Source organism: Bubalus bubalis, chromosome 12 (genome assembly GCF_019923935.1).
Source record: "Bubalus bubalis isolate 160015118507 breed Murrah chromosome 12, NDDB_SH_1, whole genome shotgun sequence".
NCBI lineage: Eukaryota > Metazoa > Chordata > Mammalia > Artiodactyla > Bovidae > Bubalus > Bubalus bubalis.
In genome coordinates this window covers 68,038,874-68,045,972 of record NC_059168.1, presented here as the reverse complement: position 1 = coordinate 68,045,972, position 7,099 = coordinate 68,038,874, and positions in this window count along the sequence as shown.

The window sequence follows — 7,099 nt, the reverse complement described above, 5'->3', positions numbered from 1 at the left end:
AGGTGAGGCAGAGTGCCTGCCTGAAAAGTAAAAATACCCAAGGAAACACCGTGGCTGGCCTGTCCTAAGTCCTTCAGTCTTTGAGGACATCAGTCACAGTTTTTTGATCAAGCTAAACCTATGAGTGACAGGCAAATCCTGGCTGTCTAGCAATACTTGACTCTAACCTTGGGGGCCATTAGAACCACATGGGCCATAAAATACATAGCTGGGGCAAATAATTTACCCAAAGAGGCTCCTCCTCCAGTGCTGGGGTGTTCACCCAGGACCCCCCTGGCCCATCAACACAGTCCATCAAAATCTGGCATGGGTTCAGAGTTACATTGACACCGTCTCTACCAGGTTGAACACAGTCCTAAGAGTACCAGTAGGGTTGCTGCACCCACTCCCAGCATCCAAATACCTTCGGGACACCATCAGCACTGACCTCATTTCAGACCTGCCCCTCACTACAAGAGTAGAGGGGGCCTAGATACTCCCATCAGTCCAGTGCTCTTCAAACGCTGCACCCACCCATACACACTCTAACCCGTACCATCTGCTGCACACTTCCTTCATTAATTGTTGGTCTCTCCCAACTCTGAGGGCTGCCCATCTGCTGCCTTTCCATGCTGCAGCCACTGTTCGTATTCTGGAGTGGGAAGTGCAAAACCTTCCGATGTCCACACAGCCTCCTGCCTACTGCACAGACTGGCCATCCTCAGACTGAGTGTATACTGATGGGCATCCTAACTCCTCCTTCAAGCAACATAGCCAGGCCCCTAACACAGTGGGCATGGTGAGAACTACTTGCTACTCCTACACCCAGGACACTTTGGTTCACATCTGCCTCTACCAAAATTGCTAGCATCTCAACAGCTTGCTACTATTCAGAGGCATGAGAGGCCAGAGACCTTCAGAAAATCTGACTCTTAAGAAACACCCACCTAAGGGAAGTTCTGTAGGCCTGCCACCTGGCTCTCTCAAGGTACCAGAGGTCATCAGCTCTGTGACTTTCTGGGGAAGGTCCCCCTCTTCTCTCACTGATTCCTGTTCTGTCTAGTCAGCCAATCACTTCCCTTTCCCTCCAGCCCACATGTGCATACAAAGGCACCCACACCAGCCCCCATGCCAGGCCACTTACAGAGTGCAACCAGTATATGTCATCCCAGAGGAACTGCTCTTTCACTGCCTGGCCTCCTATGTCAGAAATAGGCCAAGATTTGCCCTCCACTAGAATTCAGGGTACTCTTGCTTTATCCACTGAAGGTGAGGGAATGAATGGGCAGGGGCTGCCCTCCTCCAGCCCTTTGAATGAATGGACTCTCTCAGCCAAGTCACAGACAACACAGAAAAGTCAGTCACAGAGAACAGCCCTGTGTCTATTTTGTCCGTGAACTTCCCAAGATGAACCTGCTTTACTCAACATAGTCCCTTTTTCTTTTTTAATCTTATAAATTCTGATTTCCTACTTTTCTTCTGGCCCCTCTTGTGATATTTCCTGACATTCCTTATTTGATCCTCTTTTTAAACCTCTTTACAGGGAGTTCCCTGGTAGTCTAGTGGTTAGGATTCCGGGCTTTCACTGCTGTGGCGCAGGTTCAATCCCTGGTCAGGAAACTGAGATCCCACAAGTCATGTGGCTTGTCAGGTAAACAAAAAAAAACAAAACCTCCTATCTGCCTGCCCTCCCACACCAGGCTCCCTTCACATCTTTCTACCATCCCACCTATCTCAACAGGAAAGGGCAGGAGAACATGTTTACACTAGTGCTTTAATGTGCACAGAAATCACCCACGGATATAGTCAGAACATATATTCAGAAATTCCAGGGTGGGGTCCAAGAGCCTGCAATTTTATCATCCAGCTGGATGAAGCAAGTTGCTGGACTGAAGCAATGCTCCCAGAGTGCAGGTTGCACTTCGAATTGCAGGATCTAACCCAGCGCTGGTGCAGACCCTCACCTTTCACTGCTAATGGGAGAGGGCAGTGCTTCTGGTCAGTAACAAGCACATAGCTGTGTGGTTCAAGGCACATATTAGTGGGAGCTGTTTTACGGCGCACTACTGCAAAGCTGATCCTACGGTTGAAGCCTTGCTCCTGGGAACTAGTCACCATCTGACGGTTATAGAAATACAAAGCCGGTCTGCCACCATCTATTTTCCATGCAATTTTTCACCCTCTCCCCAGACTTCCATCTTAAAGTTCAGAGTTCAACCGCTGGGTTCAAACCCCTTACTCTGTTACCCGCTTATGAACCGTGTAACCTTAAGCAAGTTTTTAAAAGATCTGAGCCCATTTCCTCCTGTGGATGATGTGCATAGTAAATGAGATAGTCTGTTAAACGTTCATTAAATACTATTACCCTTAACCTATTGTTTCTCCTCTATCGTGTTTTTCTAACTTAGTTTTGGTGCTTTTCGTCCCTCAAGAGCTTTTGTACTTAAAACCATTGCCATACAGCGAGTTCACAACCTGATTAAAGCAAAAGAAAGGCCAGAAGTAAACACGAAAAGGGATATTGCTATTCCTTTCCTTCATATATTTTCCTTTGCTTTTCCCCCCCAAATTCTCTATAACCAACAATGTAACTTACATCGTTAAGCTCTAGAAAAGGCAAGGTTATAACCTTAAAAGAAAGCTTAAAAGAAAGCTACCACACTATACTGAGAAAACGAGCAAAAGAAAGACGCTCCGGCGCCGAGGGCGGAGGCTGATCACGCGGCCCCCGCCCCCTCGGCTTCGCAGGCTGACGTCAGTCACGTTCTCCTCTCGCCTGCTCCGCCGCTTCCGGCCACCTTGGGGCTTTTCTTCCACCAGGCGGCGCCGCAGGACGTTCTGTTGCCGACGTCTTTTGCGCAGCCGCGTCAAAGCCCCGGACACGTCACCAGCTTCGCGTCTTTTCTGGAGAGCGCGGGAAGGCGAGAGCTGGAGGACGGTGACGTCACCGGGGTTCCCCGCGTGGCTCTCGGGGCCCGGGGCGGAGCCGGGGACGTGGCGCGCGCCGGGTGGGGGCCGTGGGTGGCGCCGGGCACAGGTCCTGCCGGGACTGACCCGGCCGCGCCCGCCGCCGACGCTGCCTCGTGACCCACTGCGGGGCCGGGCCGGCTGCCTAGCTGCGGCAAAGGTGCTGAGGAGGCGGGCTCGGAGGGGAGGGGTGCAGGCGGCCTGGCGTGAATCTCTCCTGAGGTCTTTAGCCGGCCAGGCCGCTCAGGCGTCACCCTAACCTTCACATCCTATGTAAGGCCGGGCACCGACTTCCTGTTACCCTCGCGCGGTTGGGGCCGATCCTGGACTCTGGCCGGCTGGTCCGCCGGGGCGGCGGGGCACGTGGGGCCTGACTGCACCCAGAGCCGCCGCGCCAGACCCCGGGCCCCTCCCCGCCCAAGCCTCGCCCTGGCTGTCCTGCCTGGTGTGGAAGCAGAAGGGAGCGTGGCCTCTGGCTGGCCTGTCTGCCCTGAGCGAGTCGTTCAGATCTCCTTTTCAAAACACCGTCCACTCCACACTAGTCTGTGCCTAGCAGCCTAGTAGTAGTTGTCAAAATGTAAAAAGTTGCTTTTCCACTTTTTCCCACCGGCTTAGAGTCACCCTAACCCTTAGAGCCACGTTGCAGGGCCGTTAATTCCTGGGTAGTTCTTAAAATGCTTTGTGTGGTTCCCACTACTGAGTTCTAATGGAGAGAAACTTCCCTTTTCCTAGCATGAGCTCCACAGCCTGTCCAGTGAGTGGCTTTAGAAGAAAAGGTAGCAGAGGGCTCATCCATTATCTGATGAGTTGAATGTGGGGCCTGATGAGAGTTTACGGAAGGGTGGTTAGGGGAATTTTCTCTGGGCCCCAGCACCTGTGATACTGCGAGGCCACAGGATTTCCTGCTGGGAGCCTTGTCTAGGGCACACTGCCTTGTGGCACCGTGCAGTTGTCTTTCTGTTCTAGCTGCTCCTTCCTAGAATTTTTCATCTCATGTTACAGTGCTATGGCCATTTCCTGGGATGGCATGAGTGAGCCATGAGGACAAGCCACTCTCCAGTAGCTTATAGGAAGCTGGTCTAACAGAGTAAGCAAGGTAGGACCATCTCCTGCAAGGAAGAAAACGAATGTATCCTGGAGGGCTTATGTAGCAGGGACTGTATTTGCCTTTTCACACAAGTTAGTTCATTCGATTCCCACAGCTGGTTCTGTGAGCTAGGTTTGAATTATCCTTTTATAGAGAGGAGGAAACTGGTTCAACAGGGTAAATGGTGTGCATCACTTCTTAAAGCAAGAATGTGATAGAGCAAGTGATCTCAGAGGCCCTACTAAAGTTCCATTGCAGGGCTCGGGCAAGAAAGAGACAGTAAAGAGTCAGCCCTTTTCTAGAGTATGAGGTGCTCAGGACCACCCAGAGGGTAAGAGTGAAGGCAGATTATACTAAAACCCTCTCCATATCCCAGTCTCTTGGCTACACCTGCCATGTGTATAAGGCAAAAAAGCAGGTTAAGTGATGGAGCGCTGAAGGGCAGCCTTTGAGACCCTAGAAGTCTGCAAAAACAAAGAAGGATCACCACTCCCAGTAAACACTTTGCTTTGGTCATGGATGGGTTAATGGAAAGACTTGTGTATCAGACTGGGGCCTTTTTTTAGCACCATCTGGCAGAAGCCACCTCTCCTGCACCTGCTCCATGTACAAACCATGGCTCATTTGCCAGTCAGCAGTGTGAAAGACAGAAGTGTGGTGAGTGTAAGTTAGGTTTACTGCTATCTCAGAGAGGTGTTCTCTGAACTTCATCCTGAGAATGACAACCCATACCCACTGCTAGTTGTCTGTGGAACTGCAAGAGACCCGAGTAAAGCAACAAAGGCCTAAGTCCTCTCTCCATTTTCTTTTGTTTCCTTTCTTTTTGTAAAATCTTGAACTTGGCTAGAGCAGAAGATAGACACATTCCTGGGATAAGGCAAACTAATCAGGGCCTAGGTATTTTGAAATCATTCCTCAAAGCCCAGGACTTGGTAGGTAAATATTCCCTGGTTTTGAACAAGGTAGGTAGCTGTTGTGTTTCAGATTGAGAGAGCAGATGAGCCTTGTTAGTTGACTCTGGGCCACTTTAAATGGAAGGTGTTTTTTTCCTTCCTCTTTGCTGCCAAAGCAATTCTTTCTGTCCTGTCTTAGGACCTTAGTTTGAAACCTATAAGGCATGGTCCCCCAGGTGCTTATTTGGAGAAATGTCTTCTATTTTGTCAGTGCGGTTTATACACCCCAGTGACAGGAAATAAGTTTGCCTTCATACCAGTAAAATCCACATGTAAAGGATGATGAGTTCTCCGTGGGAGTAAACCTAGGAAGTGTCTGTAAATTTGTTGCCCAAATGGTTGAGGACACTCCAAGCACTAATCAGATGTCTGGGAGCAGTCTCAAGAAGAAAAGGCTGGAACACGGTTGTAATTTAGGTTAAGTGATAAAGCAGTTTAGAGTCTAAACTGAGCAGAAGGGGTTTGGCCATCCTTGGAAGTAGAGCATTGGCCCTGGTACTACCTAAGGAAGGGCAGGCCTTATCTGAGGGAACTTGAGCCCTGTGATGGCCTTCATCAAACTGCTCCTATAGCAGGGAAGGGGGCCCTGCCATAAAGAGAGATGTGACTTTAGGTTGATTACTTTTGTTCTCAGTTTCTGTTAACCAAGCACTCTTTAGCCCTTGAGGAAAAGATCAGCCAGTCAGGCCAATTCAAGCATTCTAGTCCATTAGAATGTCCACAGTTCCTTGGTATGAATCATTACATTGGCATTTGGTTTGTATGCCCTGCAACCTCTGTGTGAACTTGGTTAATAGGTGTTTCAGAGGTGGATCCCTTCACATGGGATGGCTTAAAAGTGTAAAGCCCAGATCTGGGTCTTGTTAAATCAGCAAGAAATTAAGTTGGGGAGGAGGGGCAGGAAGCCAGCTTTGCCAAGGAAATACTACCCTTGTCTTATTGTTGATCTTCCTTTTGCAATCACGTTCAGGAAAATTATCAGCACAAGGCAGAAAGTGTTAAATTCTAGATGAGGGATACAGGCATCAAGTGCTATGGGTTCCAAGGTGGGGGGAGATTGCTGTGAGAGGTTAAAGAAAAGATGGTGTCACAGAAGAGGTGGGGGTAGGATTTGCCAAATGGATAGGATTTCAGTAGATGGAGATGTTGGAGATGGAGAAGAAATATCCTCTGCCATTTCAGTGAAGTCCCTCTAGAGCTGATGTAAAATGTATGGTCATCTGATCTCTTAGCTGTTAAGCCAAAGAAAAAACACTGTTGTGGCAGGAGAGGGAGTGGTAGGCCCCAGAGAAAAGGAAAGAAAATGAACTGTTTAGTCAGCAGCTTGTTTATTTAACATGTCTTGAGTTTTTAGTATGTGCCAGGCACTGAGCTGTGTCTGGGGGATACAGAAATGAACAAAACAAACAAAAGCCCTACCTTTCTCTCTAGTGAAGAGAAAGAAAGACTATGGAAGGAAGGTGGGAAAGAAGAAGAGTTGGCTGAAGGGCTATATGCTATGTCAGATGTGCTGTGGAGAAAATTAAAACAAGGGTTGGGGAAGTTGGAGGATGTACTGAGGATTTTTTTTTCTTAAAAAAGTTTTTTTCTTTTATTTTCTTCTTTTAAATGTTTAATGAATTATGTACAAGCTAATATAAAGGTAAAATATATGTGCAAGCTAAAAACTCAGATCTGGGCCTTTGATCATTTTCTGTGAGAAGGGGGAGCTGACCAGGTTGTGACCCAGAAGATAAAATTTGTCTGTGAATATGACTCATTGCCTGGGGAAAAGTAAGCCATGATGTATGAATGGAGCGCTTCGGAAAGCAAGAAAAACCAGGTGCAATGATAGAGGACAGAATTGTACCCTAAACCTCTAAATATGAATATTATGGTTCTAAGAAAATAGGTGTTGACCTTGTGAGATGTGATAGACCTAAGCGGAGAAAGAGGAAAGAGCTAAAGAAACAGCTTTCTCTGCTCCTTTTCCTGCTCAGGGCGGGTGGGTCTGGGGGAGGGGGCGGGGAGGAAGTCAGGCCTTGAGACAAGGTGGCTGTGGAATCTGCAGAGACCACATGTGTTTCCTCGAGAGGTTCACTGTTCACAGATGTGCCTGTGAAGCTGGAGATAC